The following is a 16,374-nucleotide window of genomic DNA, read 5'->3' on the forward strand; positions in this document are numbered from 1 at the left end:
TTTTGAACCCTCTGCAAGACTTTCTAAGCCTAGTGTAACTGTGTGATCTTGGGTGCATTTGTGCTCTGCTCTCTCTAAAAGTGGGCCCAGCCTTTGGACTTTGGCTCACCAGTGACTTTTGCTCTTCTGCCTTGCTAACAGTGTTCCTGAATCTTAGAGTGGTGTACCTTTCCATATTCTGTCTTTTTCCTTCCCTTTCTCACAAACTTATTGGAGTGTCATCTAGTTAAGCGCTCACCTCTGTATGAAAATAAGTGGTGTTTTACAGTGACTTATCTGATAAGGAAAAAGGGGTGTATATATTACAATAGTAACTGTGTTTAGAATATTTTACAATAAGAGTGGTGGAGTGTTTCAAACAGTATGTTTTTAAATAAATAATTATATACTTTGATACCAAAGCTCTGGTCAGTGTTTGCTTGTATTATTGTATCCGAGTGCCTATTGTGTATACTTTGCATACTGCCTAACTCTTCTTGAGGGAAGTCTGACTGCTCAGCCACAGCTACCAGGTAAATCTGGGTGGTGCAGACTGCTACCAAGTGGGTTTACTGCCAACACCTGTAGCCTTAAATCTTTTGCAGTGTTCCCTAAGGGAACTGCACAGGTTTCTGCCTACCAATCTGGGCATACAGATTACTAAAACCCTGAATTACCTATTTGAAGCCAATTTTCCCCTACTCCTCCAGCGATTCGCAGCAGATCTCAAAAAATTGAATAAACTCACAATCTCCTGGCTCGGCCGAATTAATGCAGTAAAGATGGTATGCCTTCCCCGTTTTCTGTATCTCTTCCAAATGTTACTGGTGGAGGTACCAAAAGAGTTCTTCATTGAAGCCCAAAAGATTATGCTAAGATTCATATGGCAGGGGAAGAAAGCAAGAATTCCATACAATACGCTAACACTCCCCAAGGACAAGGGAGGGGTCGGGCTCCCCGACTTGAGGACTTGTTATAAAGCCGCCCAGCTGCGCGTCCTAATCCCACACCTCAGAGACCACAAAAATCTCCAATGATGGACAATCATTATTTGTCTCGGGCCACGGTATCGGAATGGCTATGGACTCCACACAAAAGGGTACAACGAAAGATCAAAGACCACCCCATTCTGATTTCTATATGGAGTATATGGCGTACAAGCAAAGAAATGTGCAAAATCACCACCTGGCCGTCCCCGCTCAGTCACTTATTGTCGCCTGGCATAAACAACCATATACCTGACATGGGTAGGTTCCAAACATGGTATGAGGCAGGCTTGGAGAGAGTGGGACAGCTGCAGAAGAAAGACACTCTACCAGACCTAACGGAGGCGTTGGGCATAGGCACCTTATCCACATTTCAGTACATCCAATTGAAAGGGGTTTTAATAAAGGCAGAATGGAGGGACAAACTGAACAGAGACCTTACCCCATTTGAGAAACTCTGACTCTAAATCCAAGATGAAAGGCCTCATATCTGCAATGTATCAAGAATTAATAGCGGCGGGCGATGGATCAACAGAACCCCTGAGATCGAGATGGGAGAAAGACTTTGGGGAAGAAATACACCCTGATCAATGGGAAGCAATGTGTAGAGCGGCCTCCAAAGCATCTATCGAGTCAATACAAACTTCATGCCATCAAACTCCTACACAGATGGCAATACGACCCACTTAGACTTTCTAAAATGTCCCAAACAATGAGTCCAACATGGTGGAGGAAATGTGGAGAAATAGCCAGTTATTGGCACATGTGGTGGGGCTGCTTGTACATCAAAGTATTCTGGAATGAGGTCCTGGGATGGATTAAAGAAATAGAGGGTATTCAGAGGGACGCCGATCCCTGCCTAATACTACTCGGCCTGGAAAACGGACCAAAGTGAAGAGCTTGACCCCCCCACCTCTTGCTGGCGGCCAGGGCCCTATTGGTGATTAAATGGAAATCCATAACGATGCTCGGTAAGAATGAATGGATCACTTTGGCCACAAACATCTACCTAATGGAAACAGTAACTGCCTCCCTGCACGGCAAGGCCACCCAATGTGAAGCCCTATGGATGGATTTTAAAAATAAGCATCTCGCAACAAACTGAGTCCCAATCGGAGGAGCCTGCCTGGTCCTGATGAAAAGGCAAAACTCGACAGAAAGCAATGGAAGAGAATTTACAATAGATGGCCTCGGAGAGACCAGACAACGGAAATGGCACTAAAATTTGTTCGACGTCCACAAGCTCTTATAACATTCAATAGATGTGTGCTCAATCAAGGAAGGGAGGGGTGTGGGGGGAGTGTAGAGTTTGTTAGGTATGATGGACGCACCTCAAAATAACCTATGTAACATATGTTGTGAAAGTCTTTTGATATAATGTGTACTGTCTTGTCATGCAATCATCTGCTTACAGTGGTGAATCATACAATGTGTATTCCATCTTGTTTGTTCCTTTGTTTAAAAGCAATAAAACCAAATTTGAAAAAAAATAAAATGGAAGAAGCAGGTGATATCGCACAACATTCAATATTAAACATATATACAGTCACATATGTACTTAAAATGCATTCAAGGACTTAAAGCAATAAAATGTATGGAAAGTGATGCCATAAGATGAAACCAACTCACCAGAAATATGCCCTAGCTTCAGAAGTCCAATCCCAATGAAGAGTGGGTCCTTGTTCCCAAAAGTCACACAGCTTCTCCCCAGAATGTATTTGATGCAGTTAAAGGACTTGTGTTGGTGATTGTTCAAGAGAAGAGATGCAAAAAAGTTACAGATAAGTAAAATGTGTTCTAATCTTTCAGGTTTCACTGCTCCGGCTCGACGACTAAAAAGCAATGGAATTGAAGAATTCAAAGAGACTTGTCAATGTTATCCTATGGAGGACAGAGGGAGTCAAATGCTTTGTGTTTACTTACCCCCTACTCTGATTTTCCAGATGGGTGGATGGGTCGATTGGAGGTTGGTTTTCACACCTTTGGTTCCAGTGAGAGGTGCCCAGGAGCTGCGGGTGCAAGGAATTCCTCCTGTCATGTCCAGGAGCAGAGCACAACCCTTGGCAAAGGAGAAGTGCAGAAAGCACTGATGTAGACCTCTTCAGGACACTTCCTTGACGTCACACAGATGACGCCAGGCATCCTTCCAGTCACATTTAAAGAGGGCTGGCCAGAGCAGGTTCCCTTTAAGTTGGGAGGCTGCAATTCATTAGGAATGCGACTTACATCACAAGGTACTGACAACCGAAATTTCAGCTGCAAACATAGAATTGTGATGGTTCTAGCAAGTTAGCCTACTGGCGAGCTGATCAGTTCACTGTGTGGTCCAGGGACTCTTCCGAAAGCTTGGGCAGCTGGATCCTCAAGAACACATCGAGACTGGTTGGTCCCATCAGTCCAGGGGTTGAGGCACCGCACAAGGCCTTTGCAGATAAGTAGTCCAACATCGCATCACCGGGCCAGACGCGGAAAGGGATACTGGGCCTCTTCAGGAGTCGTCTTCGGATCTTCAGCTGTCCTCCTACAAGGGATTCTTGGTTCCAACGCTGATCTGAAGAAATGGCTGCAGGAGTCCTTCTTATCCAAAATCTATCATGGAAGCAAGTCCAATCCCACTCATGGTAAGGATCTGCACCATTCAAACAGCAAGTCGTTGTCCAATGGGGGGCAACTATTGGTTTCACTCGTGCCCCACACCCACACACACTGCCTCCAGGAATGTGACCAGACAGTCCCTCCCACTTCCTGAGCCATGCATACAGTCCTCCCTAACCCCCGAAAGCTGCAGCTTGTGCAAGCAGGCAAGTGCATGACCTTCTATTTGATTTCTTGACCTGGCAAGGCTGGAAATAGGCCAAAGACAACAATATGGCCAACGAACAAGCGCAATCTTGTGGCATGACCATTTTAGAGCACTAGCCACATTTAGTAGCCAGATGTGGTAAACATGAATGTGCACACTAGAACGAACACAACAATGGTAAGCTTCCACCAGCTTGTTTTCAAGTACATATACAAGTAACCAAAATTCCCATGTTTAAAACAGTAGGGTGAAACAAATGTATCCCAATTACAATGAATTGTAAGATGCTATTTGCAATGTTCACAAGAGTGTACAAAGTCAAAAGGGAATCCTAGCTTCCCTGTACTGATAGTCTGAAAGGCTGATCAGTTTCCCCATAACAAAAGGAGCAAAAGGCCAGGGGAGTGAAGCTGAAGGCTACACTTCCCTGCAAAAAGTCAGGACTGGTTCAACAACCCAAGCAAAACGTTTGTGAGTCCATACAACCATAGAGGGAGAGTTGCCAAAAGAGAAATATTTCCCAACATTTGGCAATACCCAAATAAAGACTATTGGCATAATCATGATCTGGGTTTATGAGTGCTCCCACCACCTGGGCACGAAGATCTCCAGGGATGAATTGAAGAGTCCTTTCCCAATAGCTGCAGCTGTTAAAAGGATACTCTAACCACTTTGTTCACCTGACCCACAAGAGAAAGGTTGCCATCCCATATAAAGCCAAGTTCTTGACTAAATGGGTATGTCAAGGAGGATAAGCGAAGGAGGGTGTCTCACTGCATCCTTACAGAGATGGAGGGGACTGAACAACATCACTTCTGTTTTTGAGTGATTCCATTGCAAACCTGTTAGGGAAGTCTATCATGGTTATGCTTCATCCCCTCTCCTAGTGAGACCCCAGCACTTTTTGCTGGACTTTTTCTATCCTGAATGAGTGGAGCTTTTTTCTACTCCTTCTTTTTTTTCAAAAACAATTTATTAATTTTCACACATAACATAAATAACATCAATAAAAGTAAGTCTCACATTAATCAGAGAGAATAAAATTTACAAAATAACATAAGCATCGTAAATTGTTCATATCAATAAGTGACCAACCCTAGTGAAACACATTTAACATATTGACCTGAATATACAAAAAACACAAACACAAAAGACAACACGAATGACACCACAAATGGAAAGAAGAAAAGAGAAAGAGGAAGAAAGAGAAGAAAAAATAAGGGGGGAGGAAACCCACCAACCTCACCATGAATACCATTGCTATCAAAGCAACCCAATCTTCGCATCAATCCTAAAGAGCCATTCATTCATCTTATTTGCTCCGACATTTGCAACTCTGTTCTGTGTTTTACCTTTACTATGGAGTCTACTTTTCTCCATATCTCTTTAAAGGCATCTGTTTACACCTTTTGCAACACACAGCTCCTTATGGGCAGTGTTGTTGTGAACCCTTTGTTTTCTCCTTTAACATTATTTTCTTCTCCTTACTAACTACAGTTCTTAAGGATAGAGGGATACTTTGTATCCCCCCTAAGACTTTACACTATGCAAGATTAGCACACACCACCTTATGTGGAGTGCTAAGGGGATACCTAGTATCCCCTTCTCTCTGCTCCTGTGACTTTTCAGTCACATAGACAGCCCTGTGTTTATGGCTAATGGCAGTGTACGTGTTCTACCAACTAATGTGCAATTCTTTTTTTACAGCAGACTGTATTCAGTCTCGGTTGGAAGAAATGGAGATGAGGCGCGCACTCTGATTCCCAGTCAGATTTACCTGTTAAAGCGACCGTTCGTCTTCTCCTCCAAACGTTTTCTTGACTCTATCAATCATCAGGGAGGCTGTGTTTGTTTCTTTTCCTTTTCAGGTGTGTCTGGTTAATTCTCATTAAAGTCTACAAGGATTTTGGTACATGTAGTCGTGCACTTTTTTCAATGCAGGTGGCTAGGAACCAACTCTCCTCCAAAGCACACATCTTTCCCTTGATAGGAGGAGGGGGAAAACCATGTTTATGACTCTCCATAGTAAGGCATGATGAGTCAAGAAAATGTTTGGACGGGGGGCGCGACCAGCAGCGAAATGGGAAAGATGTGAGGGGCTCCAGCTCCCGTGGCCGCAATGCTCATCCTGTTAAAAACACCTGATTCCTGCAAAACAGAGCAGTATAAACACTCCTGACGAGTGTTTGACACCCTCAAGCACAAGTACGGTGGAAAATCGACGGAAAAGGTGCCTATGCTTCGGTGCCTGGGGCACAAAGAACTTTGCACGACTGCCGAGCAGCCCGTCCTAAAGATGGACGCCCGCGTGTGAAATCAAACACATGAAGGCCTTGGAGCGGGATTGGGTGGTGGCGACACCCTGCTCTTCATCTACCCGCCAACAGTGGCGGAGGTACGGCGCGACCCCCGAAGGGGCTCCGGCTGTACTCCTGAGCCGTGGGGGGGCCCGGCAAGCTAACTGAAGTGTAGAAGATATAGCGGGGCCCCTGCTGGCGTGCGACTCCCTAGGCCTGGCTTGCCATCATTTGTAGCCAGCCGGGGGGAAAAAGAGAACTTGCAGCACCTTCGCAGTGCCACAGAAGCGGCGGACCAAGGCCCCTCCTGGGGAAAGGAGACAGCCCGTGCGTGCTGGCGCGGCGCTCTGGAGGCGAGTCTGTCAGCGGTCCTGGTGGACCTGTGGAGAACAGCTGAGCCGCGTGATACGCGGACAGCTACCAGCAGATCGGCATTGAAGGGGCTCTGGGGAACACTGATCTCCACGGCGACCGTGTGCTCACGTACCTGGGAGGGGGGGGTCTGGAGACCCACACCACGAGACGGCTAACGTTGTAATCCACACACATGGACACAATCCGCTCCACCTGGGGAGGAGCCGCAGGAGCACTGCGCCCCATACGAAAAGAGGCCAAGCTACTGGAGGTGTGGGGACAGACCCCCACGGTGCCCTGAGCCAGCGCAGCCTGGGGCTTGCACCAGCTGTGGGTGGGCCGACCCCTGGGGAAGAGCGGAGTGGACACTCATTTGCTTGGCAGCCCAGATATCCACACCTACCAGGGCAGTGGGAAGACACACTGTGGGGGCACAAAACAAGGTAAAGACACGCTGCACGCCTGGGGTACGCCCGGGACGCACGGTGGGCAGGCCGGCCGGGTAGCCGCATGCACTTGACGAAGCGGGTGCATCCCGGGGCATACGCCTGGAGCTCAGGCAGCAGCACACCACTACGGCCCGGTACTGGCCCCCCCATAGGGTGCAGGACTACTGCACACCAGCCTGCCAAGGCACCAGGGGGGTAGAAGAGGACTAATGTCAAGGGCGAAACACTGCAGATACACCCTAAGAGGCAACTAGGGGAAGCAGCTGGGCTCACCAGTGCCGGTCGGGATATGGGTGTCACAAACAGCCCTTACTGCACAGAGGCAGTGGAACAGAATCACAGCGCCGACAGATCACGAAGAGTGTGTGCGGTCACGAAGCATACCACTCAATTACCACAGAGCGACCTCTGTGTGGAAACTGCGGCTACTAGGCGCAACAGGAAGCATGGAGAAAGACAAATCCAAGAGACTTCCCATGCAAAGCTGAATGGACCAATATACCATTCCCCCACCACAGGCTCCCGACCTCCACTCTAGTACCGCGGAGGATGTAGAGCCCGAACATACAATCTCTGAGGGATGTCATGGCCGCCATAGCCGACTCCCGCACGTCAATGGAACAAAAAATGGATGGGATAAGCCTCAGGCACGACCTCCAAAAACTAATGGCACGCACTGGTGAGACCGAACAACGCATTTCCAACACAGAGGATGGGGTACACAACCTGCAACAGCAGGTTAGAAGAGTCACATCGAAGCTTAAGGTGCTGGAGGACTGAATTGAAGACTGAGAAGGAAGATCTAGGCGCAACAATGTGCGCATACTCTGTATACCCGAGAAAGTTAAAGGCACATGTATGGAACTTTTTCTTGAACAGTGGCTCACTGACTTATTTGAACCGGACTCCTTCTCCAAGTTCTTTTCTATAGAGTGAGTACAAAGAATGCCCACGGGCAGACTGGTGCCTGGGGCTCCTCTGCGCACAGTGATTGGAACATTTCTAAACTATAGAGACCGAGACGCACTATTGCAACACGCATGCGCCAAAGATACGATCACCTTTAATAGCTCCAAAAACGCCTTCTTTCCCGACTATACGAGGGAGGTGCAGAAAGCGAGACAATCCTTCGACCACCTTAAAAAGCAATTGCAAACAATGGGTGTCAAGTACGGTCTGCTCTTCTCTGCACAGCTTAAGATCTACCACAAAGGTACCACAGTCCATTTTAATGACCCCAAAGAAGCATGGCGCTGGGCTGAACAACACATAGAGGGAGACTGGTCAACCGGCCATGGTAGTAGGAGAAGAAACCACAGACCGCCCCTGACCAACAGCGAGCATCCCAACAACCACCGGCACAAGACCAGCCGGAAGACATTGATGGATGACCCCTGTCTTGATCTCCGACAATGCGCCGATACACAGCAGTGAGTACATAGTGAATCACCCAACCATATGCTACACACCGTAACACTTAATACAAGGTAACACCCGTTTTCAAGTTGCGGTCGTGGGTATGACTTGAGTCCTCACGTCAAGGGCTCCCCCATAGGCACACTATAAGATAGTACTAGTGGTGGCAACCCCTGGTCGTATATCGCAAGGGGGAACTACCTGTACCTAACTTTAGTTAGTTGCATGTAAGTTGTCCGGTTGACAACTTAAAGTTCTCATGTTCGGGCGATCGATGCTTCTAGTTGGGAGGAGTATAGGGTGGTTAGGGGTTTGTTAAGTTCAGTTAAGTACGGGACCAGTCAAGCACGAGGCATACCAATACCAGACAAAAGGGCAATAACACACGGGCATAAACCCGCCTGGCGCGTAACGTCGCCATCAGCAGCACACACTTCTCCAGCCACAGGCAAACGTGGCATCACATAACACCACCAACGTCTCCAGAACACTCAAGCTCATGACATGGAATGTCAACGGCCTGGGCAATGCGGTCAAGCGCTGCTTGGTAGGGCAATTCCTAAATAGACACGCACCAGACATAGTATTTTGGTCACTCACCTCGCGGGCACAGAATGTACCCTATTCAAACGTACAAACTATAGGCTAGCACTTCACGCAGGCTTCACTGTGGGTTTAAGGGGCATCATGATACACAAAAAACTCCCCTTCCACCTGAACAGTGACCCAGGACACCGGAGGCAGATATGTATACGTGGCAGGCAGGCTATGGGACCACTCTATCGCTCTACTAGCTATCTATGCACCACCCACCCTGCTATCGCCACTACTCACCGATATCTCCCCTCTGATTACAAACAACACTTCCAACATCATGATATTGGGAGGAGACTTCAACAAAGTCATGGACACCACCTTGGACCGCTCACATTTACGCAGAAGAAATCCTAACGTACCTATGAAACTTGCCACCTTTACCAACGCCCTGGACCTGTGCAATGTGTGGAGGGATCTCCACCCCAACACCAGAGAATACTCCTTCCACTCTGGGGCACACGCCTCGCTCTCCAGATTAGACTACTTTTTCATCCCATCAACCGACCTGCATAGGGCACAAGAAAATAAGCTGCTTCCCAGAGTTATTTCCGACCACTCCCCACTAGATCTAAAAATCACAACATCCAAACCGATTCCCCCCCCGACCCCCCCCCTCCGCCTACCTGGCGTCTGAATAACTATCTGGGTGACCCGGACCTAGTAGATGGGCTCCAAGAGACTACCAACACATATTCCGAGTTAAATACAGAGACCCCATCGGACCCCGTACACTGTAGGAGGCCTACAAAACAGTACTGAGGGGTGAACCTATATCTTGGACGACTGCAAAAAGGAAAAAGCACCTGCTTAAGATATACAAAGCAGAGCAGCAGGTGAAACAGGCAGAGGAGGAAATGCATATAACTGAAGACCTGCCGGACACAAACCGCGCCTTGCTCCTAGCACAGAAGCGGCTCCAAAACATAGCACTGGACAATGCAAGACATGCACATAGCGCAATGCGAGCAAGGATATATGAAACAGGTGACAAGGCTGGTAAGATGCTGGCGTGGCTGGAACGAAGGGAGCAGGGACGCAGCCATGTCCGGCTGATATAGAAACGGGGGGGGGGGGGCAGGCCCACTAGTGACAGATCAGGACATAACGTGGGGCTTTGCGGAGTACAACGCTGAACTCTATAATGAATCTACTACCTACACAGATGCTGCAATCATGGATGAGATTGATATCCCCATCTTAAACATGGCACAACAGGAGCTACTGGAGAAGGATATCACGGAGGACGAGGTGTTGAGTGCCATGTCTGGCCTCCAAACGGCTAGTCCCCAGGCCCAAATGGCTTTCCGGTCGAGTTATGGCGGAAGGTGGGAACCAACGTAATTGCCCCACACCTACTGTGAATGTACCAGCACGCACAGGAACAGAGCATCCTGCCCCAGATTTGCGACAAGCTACAACAATAGTGGTACCCAAACCGGACAAACCCCCTGAAAACTGCAGTTCATACAGACCTATTTCACTTATAAATAGTGAAACCAAAATACTAGCGAAGTTACTAGCAGACCGTTTGTAGCAGGTCATCCCCTCCCTGGTCCACCCAGACCAATGCAGCTTCATGCCCCAGAGATCGACGCGCATGAACTTCTGCAGACTGCACTCAGGCCTGGAAAGAGCCGACAGCATACAAGGCCCACTAGCTTTATTAGCAGTAGACTTCGAAAAGGCCTTCGACTCTGTGTGTTGGGGGGCCATCTGGGACATAATGCAGCGCATGGGCTTTGACAGGAACTTCATGAGCTGGGTGCAAATGTTATATAATGGCCCAACGGCCAGAACTAGTGTTAACAGCTGGCAATCGGACCCTTTCATTCTGGGCAGGGGCAGTAGGCAGGGCTGCCCCCTATCGGCTATGATCTTCGCGATAGCAATTGAACCCCTGGCAATCCTCCTACGAAACACATCACTCTCGGAGGGCTTCCGCTGGTCTGAGACTTGGGAGGACAGTGTCGCTCTATGCAGATGACCTGCTAATCTACGTAAAAGACCTAATCAATTCCTGCCATAGTCATGCATACACTGGAGAGATACGGGGTCTTCAGTGGCCTATGCATGAACTGGTCCAAATCCACCCTTTTCCCCATAGGCAGCGTGTCAGTTGCGAGCCATGCAGACTGCATTTACCAAAGAACAGTTCAAATACCTCTGTGTACGAATCACGAAGCATCTTGCTGATTACACATCCTTGAACCTCTACCCACTTGTAACGAGGTTCGCAGAGGACACTCGCCACTGGATCTCCTTGCCACTGACATTGAATGGCAGAGCCACCCTATTCAACATGATTGCCCTCCCCAAGCTCTTGTTCATCCTGCAAAATGCACCACTGTACATCCCACGCCAGGAATTCCACAAAATTGACCGCATTCTCTGGTGACTACTCTGGAGCACACTTCAGAGGTCCGTCTGGGAGGGTGAGATTGGGGTGCCCAGACTGCAGACATACTACTGGGCCAGCCAGATGGCGGTGGTGAACAACATGCTCCATGGGGACAGAAGCCTGCCGCACATCAGAGGAATCAACACTAATAGAACACCACCACCTTTGGAGCTTCTGTATTGTGGTCTGGGTCGCACACCAAACTCTGACATGGCAACCCATGTTGCGAGAATCTGGTGGAAACACACCGGCACCTAGGGTGGGACGGCAAACTGACACTGGCCCAACCCCTGTGGAACAACCTCCTCCTCACCGAAATACAGAAGCTGCTCAGGTGGCCCGTTTGGGTCCAGTGTGGTATCACCAGTTTTGGAGACGTGATGCGGGAGGATAAATTGGTACTGTTGGAGACACTACATTCTGAATTCTCCCTCCAAGCCACAGATGGGTACCACTACACTCAATTGAAACATGCATGGTATGCCCACCGGCAGATCACTAGGGACATGCTGGAAAGCTCTCCGCTAGAGCGCAACATAGTTCTGGACCAGATAAAAAGAAAAATCACATCAACTATGTACACTGTGATCACATCCTTTGCTACACCAGACCTGGTCAGTCTGAAAGCCAAATGGGAGCGAGATGTGGGACCGCTACAATTGGAAGACTGGGTAGAGGCTCTGACGTACCCTGGTGAGGTAGCCATCTCGTCGCGGCTCAGACTGGTCCAACCTAAGATCCTGCACTGTACCTACTATCCAAGAGTAGCACTCCTCCGATGGGGCAGGGTGTCGGACTCGCCATGCCTATGCTGCAAACGCGAGGTAGGTACTTTCTTCAATATCTTATGGGAATGCGACAACATTCAACAGCTCTGGAGGAAATGCTGTGACAAATTGTCCAGTGTCATAGGCAAAACAATACAAAGGAGCCCAAAAAAACTCCTACTAGTGATCTCCGATGACTGTGATCTGTCCCGCTACGAGAAACAGCTCTGGTCAACCGCAACAGCGGTTCTCAGAAGGAACATTGCGCAGCTGTGGGGTTTGGAGAGGACACCTAGCTATGACCAGTGGGTCACGGATGTGGACATCTGCGCGACAATGGAACACCGGGTGTACGCGGCAAGGGGCTGCCCGCAAAAAGCGAGCAAAATATGGCAGAGATGGGAGGAGGCCAACTAGGCAACTGACGAGGCGTCACAGGTAACACATACGAGGTGGACTGAGCGATGCCAGGCAAGTGGGCCTGATACAAACATACTGCTGCATGAGGCCCTCGCCAAAGGCTTGTCGGTCCTATGGGCTGCAGTCCCTGTACTCTCCCCTTCTTTCCTTTTCATGGTTGTAATGATTCCCCATGTGTTTTCCTTTTCCCCTCCCTGTAATGTAATGAATAATTGGTAATGTTTCTTAATGTTAAAAAACAATAAAATCTTTGATTAAAAAAAAAAACTAAAAAAAACATTTGGAGGAGAAGACTAACTGTTGCTTTAGCAGGTAAATCTGACTGGGAATCGGAGTGTGCGCCTCATCTCCATTTCTTCTTAGTCTCGGTTGGGCATAATAGGGTCACAATGTTCTAACATGGTGGCTCTTTTCTTTTTTTGCCATTTCGGTTGTGGTTGTTCTTTGTTAGCCCTTCTACCATTCTAGAAGGGGGAGGTCTGTGTGTTGTGCCTTTGGCGGGAACCCTTGGGTGTCCCCGCCTAGGGGGGGGTGGCCTATCCTGATTGGACAGCCACCACCCCTTTCTGTAAACTACTGAGATTGCAGAGGAACCTGTGTTGAAACCGAATGTAAAGGTGATGTTCCTTAGGTGAAAGGCAAGTTGACCACTGGAAACTGAAGTAGCCGAAGCAGAAGACTATCAGAGACGCCTGCAGACCCTTTTCATCACTGTGAAGCAACCACTGCTGTCCTGACTCTGTTTTCCATTCAACAGAGGAGCTTTGAAGAGGACGACTCCTTCCCTTTGGCTGGTGGAATCAACCAGCCCTGAGACTAACTGCAATTGGAGCCATCTCCCGAGGTGCTGTGCCTTTCCAGAGCTGCAGTCAGCGAATACCGATAGACCTCCGACCCATTTGCAGTGCAAAGTCTTTCAGGGGCTGAATCCGTCCAAGTCTTTGCTGAGCTTCAGGGGACCCTCCAGAGACAGGATACAATTCATCCAATACCCTCACCAGAGTGCAGGACGCCAGAATCGTAGATCGACCGGGCGAATAACGTCCTTTGTGGTGCAGAGAAAAAGGCGCAAAAACTGTAGACTGACCAGGGAGACCGAATATCCACGCCATGGGTTCTCTCTCAAGACTGCTGCTGAGACATTCCCTTCAGAGTCCTTCCTTTCATCACCTGACTGAGGAATCGGGAGACAGGGTCCGTTGCTACTACACAGAGGAGAATCCAGCTACGAGCATTTCTTATAACCTAAGGTACTGTGGGTCGAAAGGTATTGTTTACTTTGAATCGAGAAGTTGCTCCAGAGTGGGGTGCGTGTAGACGTGTCCACCCTACCTTTGACCCAAGCTGCCATCTCGTGTCCCTTTAGTGCGAGTCCTTTTGCAGGGTCGCCATCATTGTTAATTCAATTATCTTTTCCTAGAGACTAAAAGTATCCTAAGGAACTTTTGCATTTCTGCTGCTTCTTAAGACTTTGGATCCATTCAGAGCTGACTTTTCATATAGTTAGGTATTGGACATTAAAAGCGTTAGTTTTCTAAGAAAGTGTCTCTAGAACGTTAAGCTCTGCTACTGTATGACTAACCAACCTTTTTCCTTTATCTTATGTGGTTTTGCTAGCTGATTACAATTACTGTATATCTTTGTCTTAACGAGAATGTGCGGCCGTACCGATAATACGGTAGAACTGTCAGTATCGTCAAACTCTGCAACAGTTGTACCATGAGCAACAATCACTGAAGCAGTGGCCTTTAAAACGTGTATTTAAGTATTCCTAAGAGTATTGGTTAACTGACTTAAATATTTTACTACCTTCCTTGTGTAAATATAATGTACATATTTTAATATAACATTATCAGTGTGTTTCTTTGGAGCATTGTGCTAACTGGGTTCAGTGTACTTACCTACAGTTCGCATCTTCCTCCGATGATAGGTCTGACTGCTCTGCCACTCTACCAAGGTGTTTGAGCAGTGCAGCCTTACACTAAGAGTTGGGGGACCTGTATTCCAAGTGATAGTTTTATTAAGTCTTACCTCAAGTGGGCTTTAGGAAAACTCCACTAAAATAAACATTTGCAGTTATCGTAGTATGACTGTTGGGCGATAGTCTAAGGCCTGAAAAGTGGCATAGGGGGGCCGTCTCCTTTCATATACAGCTGCGAATCATCGGCATAAGATTTTTAAATGTGAATCTCTGTAGAATGCAATATAGTCTTCAGAGGTTGTACATGAACGTTAAATACGAGAAGCGTGCAAGGGACTACCTGGGGTGTCCCACAGCTAATGGACAGTAAATCTGATGTGTATGGTCCTAACTTAACCACTTGCTGCCTCCCTGTCAGGAAGTTTTTCATGCCAGTGTAGACGCTTGAATCCCAGTCAGGGAGTGCAATAATGATAGTAGAATTTCTTGATTCATGGTATCAAAAGTGGCCAGCCAGCCGGTCTATCATCAAAAGGGACAAATGCCAGTGTCCGCTGTGCTCAGATCTCGTCCCCACCTGATATTGTAATTAATTGAGAATATCGTTATATCCGATGAAATCATGAAGCTGCATAGTTGCAGCTTTTGTCAACACGCCATGGTGTTTGGGCTGATGATAATTATTCATGAGGGAATGATCGAGATTGGCTTTTTTCAACAGGGGGGGGCGATGAGAACTGATTTGACGGTATTTGGAACACTCTGTTGCCTCTGAGAAAGATTAACAAAATCTTTGACAAAATTAGCAAGACCTGCCACAAATGCAGGGCAGGTGTCCATGTAAAGTTGGGTGGGGGTCTCAATGCAGCTAGCAGAGGCGTCACTGATTCTGAAGTAACCATAGAGAACTAAACTTTCACCCCATAGAAGGTAGTGAGTCCGTGAGGGCCTTAATCTCTGACCTTCATCTGTTGCACAAGCCTCTTTGATGGATCCATGTCAGGCCAGATTTGATTTCGCAAAATGAGGATTGTTTTTTCATTCCTCACTTCAGTTTTTGTGCTTAGCTGCTGTGTTCTTGAAGACTGAAGGACATCTTAACTTGTCGGATGATAACCTTAACTTGGCTGAAGTGTCAAAGAAAATGTCTGTGTGCATCCAAATCAGAGTAAGTAGTGTAGGAGGTTCTTACACTGAACGCTAGAAAAACAATTCAACCTGAACATGCTCAGTAAATGATTTATCTTTTTTCCAATCTGATCTTACCATCATCTGCTTGCGATTGTTGTCAGCCTTGGAGACCTATTTCAATTTCGAATTCGTTTTTAACTGTAGTGCCAATTATAAAGACATTTTTGCATCACTTTCCTCCAGTTAAGTGCCACACCAGTTTGGGACCGGAAATTGGTGTTGCCAGATTTTCACACACAAACCGTTTGAGCCCATGGCCTTTGTTGAATTGTGATTAGTATCCTGCGAGTCTTAATTCACCTCTGATCAATGTCGGTTCTCGTAACCGTGTGAAACTGAGGACCCACCCTTCTTAGTTGCCTAAAGTGATGCCATGTAGATGTTTCTTCCAGTTCTTTTTCCGAATCCATTTGTGAAGGTAGGTAGTTTTACATCATGGATTTGTCAGTAGAGCTGTACAATTGTATACACCTGCCCTTCAAATACTTCTAATGACTTGTTATAATAGTGGGAAACAAATGTAGGTCTGTGGTTTCTTGTTAGTGTGTAGTTTCCTGTATTCCCTTTGGAGTCTGCTTCCCCTGACAAGGGATTTACATCAATTCTGCCGCAGCTAAAATTAATTTTTCCCTTCAAAACACATGTACAAAGTAACTGACAGTTTCTTCATGCTCTCCAACTTTGTGTTCCATGCCATGCAATGGGCGCTCCAAAGCCGTGGCAGTGGTTAACCCTTTTAGTTTGTATGAGAATGGGTCTCTAACCATATTAAACTTGCTTTTTTTCTCTGTTTCGT

General features: G+C 47.4%; 1 protein-coding gene across 1 annotated transcript in view; it reads left to right on the plus strand.

Moving 5' to 3' along the window:
- The window catches only part of POLR3E (RNA polymerase III subunit E), a 1,464,556-nt gene that overhangs the window by 347,593 nt on the left and 1,100,589 nt on the right, over positions 1-16,374 (plus strand). The gene's annotated exons all lie outside the window — the stretch shown is intronic.

Source organism: Ambystoma mexicanum, chromosome 2p, assembly GCF_040938575.1.
Source record: "Ambystoma mexicanum isolate Mex_15411 chromosome 2p, UKY_AmexF1_1, whole genome shotgun sequence".
Lineage (NCBI taxonomy): Eukaryota > Metazoa > Chordata > Amphibia > Caudata > Ambystomatidae > Ambystoma > Ambystoma mexicanum.